Below are 14455 nucleotides of genomic sequence, written 5' to 3'. Positions count from 1 at the left end.
CAGAAGTGTGGCCCCAGGGAAGTCCCCAGGTACCTGGGCCTGGAGGCCTTTCCTGAGTGTGTGTCTGTCTGTCCAGACCTGGAGGCCTCTCCTGAGTGTGTGTCTGTCTGTCCAGACCTGGAGGCCTCTCCTGAGTGTGTGTCTGTCTGTCCAGACCTGGAGGCCTCTCCTGAGTGTGTGTCTGTCTGTCCAGACCTGGAGGCCTCTCCTGAGTGTGTGTCTGTCTGTCCAGACCTGGAGGCCTCTCCTGAGTGTGTGTCTGTCTGTCCAGACCTGGAGGCCTCTCCTGAGTGTGTGTCTGTCTGTCCAGACCTGGAGGCCTCTCCTGAGTGTGTGTCTGTCTGTCCAGACCTGGAGGCCTCTCCTGAGTGTGTGTCTGTCTGTCCAGACCTGGAGGCCTCTCCTGAGTGTGTGTCTGTCTGTCCAGACCTGGAGGCCTCTCCTGAGTGTGTGTCTGTCTGTCCAGACCTGGAGGCCTCTCCTGAGTGTGTGTCTGTCTGTCCAGACCTGGAGGCCTCTCCTGAGTGTGTGTCTGTCTGTCCAGACCTGGAGGCCTCTCCTGAGTGTGTGTCTGTCTGTCCAGACCTGGAGGCCTTTCCTGAGTGTGTGTCTGTCTGTCCAGACCTGGAGGCCTTTCCTGAGTGTGTGTGTGTGTGTGTGTGTGTCTGTCCCCAGTCTGTCTGTGGCCCAGGCACCCAGCATCGACAGTCGCCGGTCCTGGGTGTCACCGGCCGTCCTTTCAGACCTTTCCCTGGGCTGAGAGCAGGTGGTCGGTCTGCACTGTGGCCTGAGGCCCCCTCCTGACCGCCCCTCCTCCGGGGTGGGGTTCAGAGAGACTCCCCCTCCCCCCACCCACCTGGAAGCCCCGCGGTGGGGGCGCGGGCGGCTCACCACTGGAGGACGCCCCTGTGCGGGCCGCGGCTGCCCCAGGCCCCGGGCGGGGAGGCCGGCGCCCCCTGGGCCATGGCGGGGACCCCCGCGGCGCCGTCGGACCGTCGGCTTCTGGGCGTTGACTTTAGAGGCGGGCGCAGGGGGCACGGGGGGGGGGGGCGCGGGGCCAAGGAGCCAGGCGGGGCGCGGGGGGCCAGGCGGGGCGCGGGGGGCCAGGCGGGGCGCGGGGCACGGGGGGGGGGGGGGGGCGCGGGGCCAAGGAGCCAGGCGGGGCGCGGGGCCTGCCGTCGGAGGGCGCCTGGGCCACTCCCTGCACCCCGTTGTGAGAGTTGGGGGCAGGGGTAGCCCCCCTTGGGTCTAAATATAGGAGGACAGAGGCGAGGCAGCCCCCCCCCCCCCCCCGTCCAGCGGCCTCTCGCTGCCTTGGCCCCGGCCCCGCCCGCTGTGGGATGACCCTGGTCTCCCTGAAACTACCGGTGCCCACGCCCCCCCCCCCCCCGGAGGTTCTGACGTCATCGAGGGGCAGCCGGGGCCCTCACGAGCGCCCCCGGAGTTCAGTGATGCCGACTGGGGGGCATCGGGACTTTGGAGACGACACCCCAGGGGGCTCCCGCGGCAGCTGGGGGTGCGGCCGCTGCACCGGGGTGACCCCCACCTGCAGCCGGGACGGCGGCCCGCCCCGCGCCTTGTGCCGGTGCCCGCTCGGTGCCCGCGCCTTGTGCCGGTGCCCGCTCGGTGCCCGCGCCTTGTGCCGGTCAGCGCCCGGTCGGCGGGGGCTGCGGGCCGGCGCTGGCCGCCGGGAGGCCCCGCAGGACGGCCTGGGGGGGCAGGGACACGCCCGACGGCCGCGCAGCAAAGCCTCGGGCCGGAAGCCCGCCGGGGCGGGAGCGTCTGGACGGGCCGCGGGCCGCGGGCTGGACGGGCCGTCGGGGCGCAGACGAAGCCGCGGCGCCCGGCTGCCTGGTTCTGAAAGGAGGAGGGACGACGGCAGGGGCCGGGGGCTGGGGCCGCGGGGAGGCGCAGCCCTGCGGAGGGCACGTGGTTCCCCCAAAGGGGAAACGGGGTGACTGCGCGGCGTGGCCCCCGCGCGGGCACAGCGCGGCCGGAGCCGAAGGCGGGGCGGCCGGCGGGCAGCAAGGCCGAGGGGAGGCGGCGCCCGCGAAGGGCCTCGCGTGGCCTGAGGAAGGACACTGGGACAGCTGCAGCCGGGCGGGCGGCAGGTGGCCCGGGGAGGGGCGGCGGGCGACGACCCCTCCGGGCGCCAGGGCAGGGAGCCCGCCGGGCGGCCAGGCTGCGCGAGGGGCGCGGCTTCCCGGCGGCGAGGCTTGGCTGGAGGCGGTGGAAAGCTCTGGAGACTGACAGAGCGATGGCTCCTCACAGTGTCCATGTGCTTAATGCCGCCTAATGCCGTGGTAAACTTAAAAATGGTTAGAATAGTAAATTTCCTATAACGTACATTTTATCACAATTTTTTAAAAAAGCAGGGTGGAGATTCATTCCGCAAACTGCAGATGGCCTTCCTGTGACAGCATGGCCTGTGGCTGCCCGGGTGCCAGCGCCGGGTGCCAGGGCTGGCGTCCTCCCTGCGCCGGCGGAGAGCCACACCTCCATCTCTTGCTGGTGGGAGTGGGCTTTTTGTGATATCCTGAGAAAAGGAATTTTCTGAGACTCGAACAGGAAGATGAGATGTTATACAAAGCTTTAGTTCTGTGAACGCAAACCCCTGAGCTTCCAAGATCTCATTTCCCTCAGTCACACCATGGAGGAGCTCCGTTTCGCCTTGAGCGGGGCTATCGTCTGAGCCAGGGTCCAGAGTTTCCATTCCATTTTGCGCGCTCCAGTCCAGCATCAGACCAGCTTAGCTTGTGTTTTCAACTGCTGTCCCTTCGCCCATTGTGTGTGGGGTCCGAGTGGCTGTGGGTCATACAGGCAAATGCAAGGAGGTAAGATTGAGCCACAAGCCGAGAGTCACAAGAGAGCAACAAGAGAGAGAATTCTCTTGTTTAGGGAATTATGTATTCCCAAATTTTCATGGGTTTGCAGTGGTCACTCCCAATCTGGCCGGTGATCTCTGTTCCCAGGTTTGACTGACGGCAAGCACCTTCCCTATGTCACCCCAACATCACTATGCACGTGTCTCTTTCCCCGTTGGTGAACTCCTTTTCCCACTGACCTGTGGGGAATGGGTGGTGGTTCCCTGGGGACTGTGAAATTGAAGCTTCCTGGTGAAGCTGCCCAAACGACATGCCTGTAATGTCTCGCCTCCCTTTCGATCCTTTCCTATGATTAATAACTAGCCAGTTACACAGTATCACCTTCCATGGGGGCATCATCATCAGGGCTCAGGCAGGCATAAAGCTCAAAGGCAGTGCAGAGGAGAGATCACAGGGTATTCATTGAAGAGCCTCAGTCTTCAAGTTTGATCAGGTAATGGGAGCCAAGCCTAGATAGCATCTAGCTCTCCTCTGAGGAGCTGTGTCAAGGATCAGCCTGGTCCTGAAGCTTGGGCAGGGTTTTGAGGGGGTATGCAATGGGGTGGGGTGGGTGCGTAAGTGGGAAGGACTTATAATCAACAAATGATGGGTGCCTCCCACAGTGGGGCAGGTCCTTCTCCATAATCCATGGGTGCTGAGAGCACAGTTCCTTTCATCCCTCATGCTGGTCCTGCAGCAGCTCCCTGCCACCCAAGAAACTTCCCAAGAATCCCACACATTTCCACCGACACTAGAAATAACCAAGAGAAGAGCCTACTGTTATTTGTTATTTACAGCTGACCTGAGGTCTTACCGTGCCATTGCTGATTATGTAATATTTTCATATTTACTGAGCCCCTGTCAGTACCAGGCACTGGGACACACCTTGGAAATACAATGGAACACCATGACCCTCCGGTTAACCAGTGGTCTCTTTCATGTCGACTATATGAAATATTAGGTGCTACGAAATGCAAATGTCACCTCCCCTTGCTGCAGAGCTGTTGAGGCCTGTTGTCTAGAGAACTATAGAAATGAAGCCATGAGGTCAATTTCACACCCTCCACCCAAAGGCCCAGTTAATTTCTTCTATGACAGGTGACAGCTGGTGTCCTCAGTTTGACCAGCCCCCTTACAGATGATGACTCTGAGCAGATGTGTGCTGATGCAATGACTCTTAGTTCCTGCAGCTGTGCCACACTAACATGCTTAATCTGCAAAGGACATTTCACCTCTGCACGTGACTCCTAGTAGCAGCATAATTGAGGCTTTCATTTGGGTTGAGCATTTAGCCATATAGACTGCTATGTAGAATTAGGTATAAAATCCATTTTCTTTTCAAAGGGTGTTTAATTATAACTGACATTTAAAAACATCATTTTGTGTATTTGCTCTCTGGTACTTGAAAAGTCCAGCCTCCCTATCTTAGGTCCAGCATCTTCCCTTTAATGTACTATACCATTATAAGGGGAAAGAAATCCTAGTTTATCAAAGAGAATTTCAATGCCTGTGTCACATCTGATGCACACAAGGTTTTTCTCCCTGTGCCAGAGAATATATCTCTTTTAGCTGATCACTGGCTTCTTTTGCCCACTTCAGCCTAATTGGCCTGGAGATTATCCAATTAGTCTCGTTTCACCTTCTAAAAGGGCACCAGATGTACTGCATTCTTGCACAAAAGCGTTTCTGATTGGGGATGCCTAATTTCCCTCAGTCCTTACCATCATTCACTTTCTGTGGGTGTACCAGGTGTCTTCAGGCAACAGACGTATTTGAAAATAAAGCTAATGAGTGTAATGCACTCAGCCAGGAATGTAGAATGTAGTTAGCGTTTGCCCGGGCGGAGCGTTGCGGAGGACAGATTTACGATGTACAGCATTACAACGGGACTGTGTGTTCTGTTTTTGCCTGGAAGAGACACTAAGATCATTGGGCTCTTAACCAATAAGCCATGGAGGCTTTCAAACTACACTAGAGCAAAACAATCTCCCTGGAGAGATTCCAGGTGGCTATCACGCGTTAAGGTTTTCCTTGGTCTAGGTTCACCTTCTGAGTGTCCAGCTCATGCTCTCCTTGAAGCTGACGGGACGCCACAGTCGCAGGGGTGTGTGGGGCGGGAAAACTCGGCTCCACACGAAGCGCCTCTCGGCCATTTCTTGACCTGAAATCCACGATCCGGAGCGTCTGAAGACACGCCGTCCTGTCGAGGCCGTTTTCCCCGCCCGCCCACAGCTTCCCTGTCTGCAGAGGTCACGTGGAAGGCGCCCACAGGCGGGTAACAAACGGTGTTACCGGCAGAGAGCCCCTGAGAATGTGGGGAATGGAGGTGCAGCCTTTGCTCCCCTCAGAATGCTTGTCAGCTGCCACTCGCAGAGTCGCACCTTTGAACTCCTTTGTTCCATTAAAAGTGGGATTTTTCTGGAAGTGATAGAAAACTAAGCAAATCCAAAATGAAATGTGGTTTCTCCTTTTCTGCAAAGGAGAGTAAGAATTAAACGTCATCTTATTAGAGCTGTCACGTAACCTCTAAGGGCACTTGTCCAAATAACGATAGTGCACAGCTTCATAAAGCATGCCCTAGCTCATTTAACAGTGTTTGAAGAGAATGGGCAAAGGCACACCGAAGCACTTACCTTTAAAGGTGTTTGTGAGTGTGGAGGCACCATCTTTTAAAAGCAGTTTTTAAATGGTGGCATTAGCTGAGCTTTTGGTGGGACAGAAAGTCATGCCACGGTTCATTCTTCTTTGGTAAAAATATTCTCCACCAGCTGCCTGCTGCCCGCTGCTCGGCATGGAATGATCTCCTGATGTCATCCCTACCATGAAATGAATGTCACTAAAGCATCCCTAAACCAGATACGCGCTGGGCGCATCACCCGAGAGCAGCTGAAGCGTGGCCGTGTGGCCTTTCTGCTGGCGAGCGGTCGGAGCTTGCGGCACAGCGAGGCACCAAGAGCGCCTCGCCGCGAGCGTCTGCCTGGCTTTGTGGCAGCGCAAAAGCAGACGCAGCCCAACAGAGGCCTGAAGATAAAGAAAAGCACTTTATGAAAAGAAACATGTCTTCACTTGGTTAAAAACTACTGACGTTAAAACCCCAGAGCGCCAGCCCAAGATGCCCACAGCTGTCCAGTTGTCTTTTTCAAGTGTAATTTTCACGTGTCATCCAAGCGCACGGCCCAGACGCTGCCCAGCGCCTCGCACCCGCATCTACGTGCAACTGAGCGGTCCAGGTCGTACCCCTCTCTCCTGCCTCCTATAGTTCCCTGGCCAGACCGCTCAGCTTGGCAACACTTCTTAGAGCCCTGCAGAGGGGGCAGGTGAGCCCAGCGAAGCTGAGGTGGGAGCCACGGAGCCTGGCGGGAGAGCTGGAGAGGCTGGGTGCCTGCTAACCTTCTAGCTCCCGAGGGGCTTGGCCGTCCCTCCTGAAGTTGAGTTCTGTAGAATTCCTCTGTGCTCTCCAACAAACTACCTCTCCACTGTGCTAGTTTGAGCAGATTTCCCTTTTTTATAACAAATAGATGTGTTTCTAATACTTGTCATTTGTCTTCTGGAAGGATTCTGGGAGAAGCAGGTTGCTCCCACCAGCCTGGAGGTGACCGTTTGGAAGTGTACTGAGTGGTCCGTGGCTAAGCAGAGAGAGAGCCGGATTAGAGCCACTCGCTCAACAGGTGTTTACGAAGTATCTGTATGGGCCACATGCATGCAGGGGCTGGGCAGCCATCAGCGAGGACACTGCAATGGCACCTGCCCCTGTGTTACCCACAGCAAAGATGTAGGAATAAAAATAGGGCTATTCCAAAAGATCCTGTAAAATAGAACACATTAGATAGTGAATGCAGGTTAGCAGGGACCTCATCAGCGCAGTCATGGCTTTCTGGGCCACAGGGTGGGCCTCCTGGCAGGGAACATGGGGTGGGGGGACACGGCCAGACCTCAGGGGCCACAGATCCATCAGGAGTAAGAGGAAGCAAGTCCTCCAGGGAAGGTGACTGAGCCATGGTGCCACCAGAGGGAGCAGCACCCCGAGGACAAGGGCATTGCTTAGTACCAGGGCCAGGGCAGGCCTGAGAAGAGATCCATGTGGGTGGGTTTGCTTGGATTGTGCCACCTTATGCCTGCTGCCCTTGTGAGCTTGCTTCTGGCTCTCTTTTCCATTCTCCAGAGTTCCTTGGCTTAAACCATGGGTATGTGGTCCTTCCTCGGGGTTAGCCCCCCGTCTTCCCATGTGGCCTGGGGCTCTCTTGGGGAAAGACAGGAGGGAAATGAAACAGAGATAAATCATGTTTCCCTGAAGAGACTGGGCGTGATCTCAGAGGACTGACTGAATCATTACATTGGGCTCACTCTAGTAGATCAGACTAAGCTTCAGCTGCTTCCCCTGGCACCAGCCTGTGCAGAGGAGAGCAGTAACCCTCAGGGTCTTACACAGGAATCTGTGTTTGATAGAATTGTTTGCCTCATTCCACAGGGAGCAAAAGAAGATGTGAAGAGACTTGGAGTGACCTTGTCCCAAGTCAAACAGCCAATAAGTCTCAGAGCACAACAGGCCCAGGGTCACCGCTCTGCGGGGGACGTCTAAGCGGCGGTTTCCTTGCTGTAAAATGGGGCACTGAAGTAGCTACTGCCGAGTACAGCTGTGAGGCAAAAAGGAAGTCCGTAAGCTCTGCCCACAGCCAGTGACTGGCGCATAGTGAGTGCTCAATAGACTTTTGACTGTTGATTATTTTATAACTTCCCTTGAAAAGAAAGAGTAAAAATGATTTCAGTTATTTCAAAATTTTTGGCATAATGGTAATATTATGGTTATGTTTTTATAAAGAATCCTTTTCCACTCTAGAGATACACATGCAAATATTTCCAGATGAAATGAGATGATGTCTGAGATTTTCCTCCAAGTTGGTACAGCAGGGGCAGGGGGAAGGAGGGGGGACGGTAGAGGAAACAAGATCGCAGGTACTCAGGATGGCAGAGCTGGGTGTCCGTCGGATCTGGGAGAGCTGTTACACCCTGCTCTCCACTGTATGTGCTTGAAACTGTCCATAATAAAAGGAGAGAGTGCGCGTACATCTGTATCTATATCATCATCCATAGCTCTATATATTATATAATATATAATGTTTATATACATATATATATATATATGTACACACACACATATATATAAACTTTATTCTGGGGGTAATGCATAAAAGATACTTGAGCACACACAGACACACACACACATTTCGGGTCTGCCTAAACGCCGTCTTCAACATGAGAATGCCCCGAGCAAAGTATGTCATTAACAGTGTAATTAGGACTAGGGCGTTACGGGTGTGGCATTATTAGGCCTCTGCTTTCGTGTTCTGCAGAACATTCTTGCAACTAAGTGTTCTGGGGGGAAAAATATATATTAAAAAGTTCCATTTTTGGAAACTCCCAAATACTATACCTATGTCTTGGTGATTCCCAGCTATATTATCATATTAAAGGGCCTGGAGGGCCTGCAGTAAACAAGCCTGTTTAACTCCACCGAAGTTTGGGGTTTCAAGTTTAATTGTTTATAAAGCTCCACCCTCCCCACTTGTTTGCCTATTCGTCTGTTTTTGCATAACCTTGCCCATCACTGATGGGCGGCTAGAGGGATGCCGGGTTCCATGGAACTCAGTTTGACCTGAGTTAAACCACATAATAGGTCAGATCTTATGGGCTGTCCCGGGACTGTCAGCTGCTGTTAACAAAACGGTTGCCAGAGGTTTGAACAGGAAGCGTAGTGGCCCTGTGCCAGCCTCAGGCCTCCTTTGCCCACTTTTCTTCTCGCTTCCTCCGTCCTCGGGGCCCCCGCGGCTGCCGCGCGCCCCCTCGCCTCCCGGGCAGCGCCCGCGACTGGCCGCCAGGCGGCTGCAGGAACATCCCGGGGTCCCCGGGCGGGGCTGGGCCCCGCGCGGCTGCAGGCGGCTGGGCTCCTGTGGAGCCGGGTCCTCGCCAGCGCCTGGCTCCCCGCGGCGGGTGGAGCGAGAGGTGCGCGGCCGGGGCCACCCCGCAGCTCTGGGGCGCGCGATCCCGCCTCCCGCTCGCGTCCCGCCGGCCGGGCTCGCCGCTTGCCCTGTGCGCGGACAAGCCCCGCGAGGGCGGAGTAGTGCCATCAATTTAGGATTTCTTTGCTCTGGCCGTTTTATTAAAAAAACAAAGAGTGTGGTCGTAACCGGTCAGGAAATACCCTGAGGGCCGTAGGACGTTAATTCGTAGAGAGCACAGGAGAGGGAAAAAGCAGCATCGATGTCCCCGGCCGGGGGCTCGAACCCACAACCTTTTGGAGTAGGCACGATGCTCCGATCCACTGAGCCACGCGGCCAGGGCCACGGGCTCTCCTTTTAACTTGCCTGTCCCCCGCACCAGCAGCGACTCCCCCTCCCACGCCTCCCGCAGCCCCCTGGCCCGCGGCTCCGCCCTCACCCGCAGGCGGACCCACTCCTCGGCAGCGCCGCCTCGGTGCGGGACCCTCCTCTCTCCGCCCGCGCCTCCGCGGCGCTCCCGTGCCAGCCCTGCTGCGGGGGCGGGGAGAGTTATCAACCTCGTGATGATGACGCTAAATACAGTGTTTCTTAACACAACTGTCGTTACCGTTGCATCAGGTTTGCTACTAAAACTCATAAACACTTTTGTGTCTGTCCAATAGGAACAGATATTTTTATTGTTTTGTAAGTTAAGAAACTCAGTCCTTAGAGAAATTAAGCAGTTTGCTTAAGCTCATAGTTTTGGTTTTGTTGCAGCTAAATCTGTGACCTGCCTAAATTTTACTGTCACTCCCATTTCTGTTATACTCTGGATCCTCAGTTTACCCAAAAACGACTGCAGTGACATGGCCACACACCCAAGGACTGCTTTTCTTCTTCACAGGTGTAGACCTATAGTTTTAAATGTTCGTGTTGAAATTATTCAGATTTGAACAACTGTTTCTCTAGCCTCACCACAGCCACGTCCCGGAGCGCAGAGTTTGCAGTGCCTCAAGGAGCCGCAGGCTCGCCTGGCTCCGGGCCTTTGCAGAGCTACTCTTGCCTGGAATCTCCACACGTCTCATCTTCTGCTGGCTACCTCCTGTCCAGTCTGCTCAGCTTAACCTCCCCTTGTCCCAGAAGCCTTTCCAGACCCCCCTCTTCAGCCAGTTCACCTGGGGTTCCCCAGTGTCCTCCCACGCCTCCTTGGACTCAGCTCCATCCTAGCATTGCCCAGTCTGAGTGCTTGGCTGTCCTTTCTTTATGAAGTGGGCTCCTTCCTTAAGGCAGGGGCTGACCGGCACAGTGCTGGGCAGATGCTGGGAGGTGCTGAATAAATGTTTATTGACTCACTCTACTAATGAGAAACTTTCTCTGAGATGATAGAAACTTGAATTTGTGTTTCTTAAAAGGACCGTGTCTTGCATTTTTTGTGTGGCATCACAGTTTCTATTTCATAAGGTGGGGCGGTGTTTTTGCCTGGGCCCAGCAAGGGTCCATCACTTGAACTTCCGGACTGTGTTGCCTCTGCCACATCGGACTCAGCCCCCCACAAGGAGGCCTGCTGCACAGGATCTCCTCTGAAGGAAGAAACAAAACCAAACGGAGGTCTCAGTGTGTCCCAACACCCACACAGGAAAGCTTGAACAATGGCTCCCAATCTCAGCGCCCAGTTCCTCAAGTCCAACAAAGGCCGCTCTTCCTGGATAAAGCAGCTGTGCCAGGAATGAGAGGAGCAATCACAGCGCAGGTTGATGGGCAAGTGACTTTTGCAAACCAGCAGGCTAGTCACTGGAGGAGGCATCCGCTGGAGAGTGGATCCACTTAGTTTTGAGGATGAGAGGGGCAGTAGCAGAATTGCAGCATCTTTGGACAATACACTTTTAAAAACACACCAGGAATATTAATTATATATCCTGCTACTTTGCTGAATTCATTTATTAGATCTAGTAGTTTTTTGGTGGAATCTTTAGGGTTTTCTATGTACAATATTATGTCTTGTGCGAATAATGACAGTTTTACTTCCTCCTTTCCAATTTGGATGCCTTTTATTTCTTCTTTTTTTTTTTTTTTTTAATTTTATTTTTGTTTAAAATATTACAGATGTCCCTTTTTCTCCCCAATGACCCGTTCCACCCTGTCCCTTCCCCCTCCCCAGTCCCTCTCCCCACCATTGTCTGTGTCCTTGGGTTGTGCATATCTGCATATAAATTCTTTGGTTACTCTCCCCCTCCACCCACCCGCCTCCATCCCTCTGACATTCATCAGTCTCATCTATGCTTCCATGTCATTGAATCTATTCTGTTCATCAGTTTATTAAGTTCTTCAGATTCCACATATAAGTGAGATCATGGGATGTTTGTCTCTCTCCGCCTGGCTTATTTCACTCAGCATAATATTCTCCAGGTCCCTCCACACTGTCCCAAAGGGCACGAGATCCTTCTTCTTTACAGCTGCATAGTGTCCATGGTGTGAATGTCCCCCAGCTTTTTATCCATCAGCTACTGATGGGCACTTGGGCTGTTACCAAATCTTGGCTATTGTAAAGAATGCTGCTGTGAACATAGGGGTGCATATAGTCTTTCTGATTGGTATTTTGAGATTTTAGGATATATACCCAGAAGTGGGGTCACTGGGTCAAAAGGCAGTTCTATTTTTAATTTTTTGAGGAAACTCCATACTGTTTGCTACAGTGGCTGCCCCAGTCTGCATTCCCACCAGCAGTGCACCAGGTTCCCCTTCCCCACACCCTCGCCAGCACATGTCGTTTGTTGATTTGTTGATGGAGCCATTCTGACAGGTGTGAGGTGATACGTCACTGTGGTTTTAATTTGCATCTCTCTGATGATTAGTGACTTTGAGCAGTTTTTCATACGTCTATTGGCATCTGTGTGTCCTCTTTGGAGAAGTGTCTATTCAGGTCCTTTGTTCATTTTTTTACTGGATTGTTTGTCTTCCTGGTGTTGAGTTGTAGAAGTTCTTTATATGTGTTGGATATGAATTCTTTATCAGATGTATTCTTGGCGAATATGTTCTCCCACACAGTGGGCTCCCTTTTCATTTTGCTGATGGTTTCTTTTGCTGTGCAGAAGCTTTTTAGTGTGATGCAGTCCCAATTGTTTATCTTTTCCTGAGTTTTCCTTGCTTTCGGAGACAAAACAGCAAAAATATTGCTGTGAGAGATGTCTGCGGTTTTACTGCCTATGTTTTCTTCTAAGATTTTTATGGTTTCCCAACTTATGTTGAAGTCTTTTATTCATTTTTAGTTCATTTTTGTGTATGGTTTAAGTGGGTGGTCTAGTTTCATTTTTTTGAACGTACCTATTTAATTTTCCCAACACCATTTATTGAAGAGACTATCTTTACTCCATTGTTTGTTCTTGCCTCCTTTGTCAAAAATTGACAAAAAAGGCATGGGTTGTATTCTGGGACAGCTGTTCTGTTCCATTTGTCTATATGCCTGTTCTTATGCCAGTAGCAGGCTGCTTTGATTACAATGGCCTTGTAGTTTACTTTGATATCCAATACTGTGATCCCTCCAACTTGCACTTCTTTTTCAAGATTGCTAAGGCTATTTAGGGTCTTTTGTGGTTTCACATAAATTTTTGGAATATTTCTTCTAATCTATGAAATACACCATTGGTATTTTAATAGGAATTGCATTGAATCTATAGATTGTTTTGGTTCGTATGGACATTTTAATGATGTTAATTCTTCCAATCCATGAACATGGTATATGCTTCCACTTATTTGTATCTTCCTTGATTTCTTTCTTCAATAGTTTTTTAAGTACAGGTCTTTTACATCCTTAGTTAAATTTATTCTTGGGAACCTTATTTTTTTTGTTGTTGCAATAGTAAATGGGGTTGTTTTCTTAGTTTCTCATTCTGAGAGTTCATTATTGGTGTATAAAAATGCCATCAATTTCTGGATATTGATTTTGTATCCTGCAACTTTGCCAAATTCATTTATTAGATCTAGTAGTTTTTTGGTGGAGTCTTTAGGATTTTCTATATACAAATAATGACAGTTTTACTTTCTCCTTTCCAATTTGGATGCCTTTTATTTTTTCTTCTTGTCTGATCACTGTGTCTAGGACTTTCAGTACTATGTAGAGTAAGAGCGGTGAGAGTAGACACTCCTGTCTTGTTCTTGATCTTAAGGGAAACGCTGTTAGTTTTTGCCCATTGGGTATGATGTTGGTTGTTGGTTTTTTTGTATATGGCCGTTATTATGTTGAGGCTTAATTCCTTTATTCCCACTTTGCTGAGCGTTTTTATCATAAATGGGTGCTGGGTTTTATAGAATGCTTTTTCTACATCTATTGATATGATCATATGATTTTTATCTTTCAGTTTGTCTATGGGATGTATCACATTTATTGACTTGAGGCTATTGTACCAACTTTGCATCCCCAGAATAAATTCCACTTGATCATGGTGTATGTTTGTTTTTTTAATGTATTGCTGGATCCAATTTGCTAATATTTCATTGAGGACTTTAGCATCTATATTCATCAAGGATCTTGTCCTATAATTTTCTTTCTTTGTTGTGTCTTTATCTAGTTTTGGTGTTAGGATAATATTGACCTCATAAAGAGAGCTTGGAAATCTTCCCTCCTCTTGAATGTTTTGGAATAGTTTGAGGACAATAGGTGTTAGCTCTCCTTTAAGTGTTTGGCAAAATTCGGTCGTGAGGCCATCTGGTACAGGACTTTTGTTTGCTGGGTGTTTTTTTTATTACTGCTTCTATTTCATCAGTTGTTATTCGTCTATTCAGATGTTCTGCTTCTTCCTGATTCAGTTTTGGAAAATTGTATTTTTTTTTAAGAGTTTGTCCATTTTGCCCAGGTTGTCCAATTTGTTGGCGTATAGTTGTTTATAATATTTTCTTACAGTTCTTTGTATTTCTGGGGTGTTAGTTGTTACTTAGTCTCTTTTATTTCTGATTTTATTTATATGGATACTCTCTCTTTGTTTCTTGGTGAGTCTGGCTAAAGGTTCATCAACCTTGTTTATCTTTTCAAAGGACCAGCTCTTGGTTTTATTGATTTTGTGCATTTTTTTAAGATCTATGCCATTTATTTCCACTCTGATCTTTATTATTTCCTTCTTTCTGCTTACTCTAGGCTTTTCTTGTTGTTCTCATTCTAGTTCTTTTAGGTGTATGGTTAGATTGTTTACTAGATATTTTTTCTTCTTGAGGTAGGCCTGTAATGCAATGAACTTCCCTCTCAGGTCTGCTTTCTCTCTATCCCATAGATTTGGGGTTGGTGTGTGTTCATTTATGTTTGTTTCCAGAGAATTTTTTATTTCTTCCTTGATTTCATTGGTAACCCATTCATTGTTTAATAACCTTATTTAGCCTCCATGAGTTTGAATGTTTTTGAGAGTTTTTATTGTAGTTGCTTTCTGGTTTCATGAAATTTTGATCCAAGAAGATGCTTGATATGACTTCAATCTTTTTTTTCTTTAAGATCACAGTGTTTTGTTTTATTTTTTATTGTAAATGACTTTTCTTTTTTAAAAAATTTATCTTTTTTGTTGAAAGTATTATAAATGTCCCCCTGTTTTCCCCTCATTGACCCCCTGTACCCTGCTCCCCCTCCCCCCCTCC

Source organism: Miniopterus natalensis, chromosome 13 (assembly GCF_054644295.1).
Source record: "Miniopterus natalensis isolate mMinNat1 chromosome 13, mMinNat1.hap1, whole genome shotgun sequence".
Taxonomy (NCBI): domain Eukaryota; kingdom Metazoa; phylum Chordata; class Mammalia; order Chiroptera; family Miniopteridae; genus Miniopterus; species Miniopterus natalensis.
Note: the sequence above shows the minus strand (reverse complement) of the source record.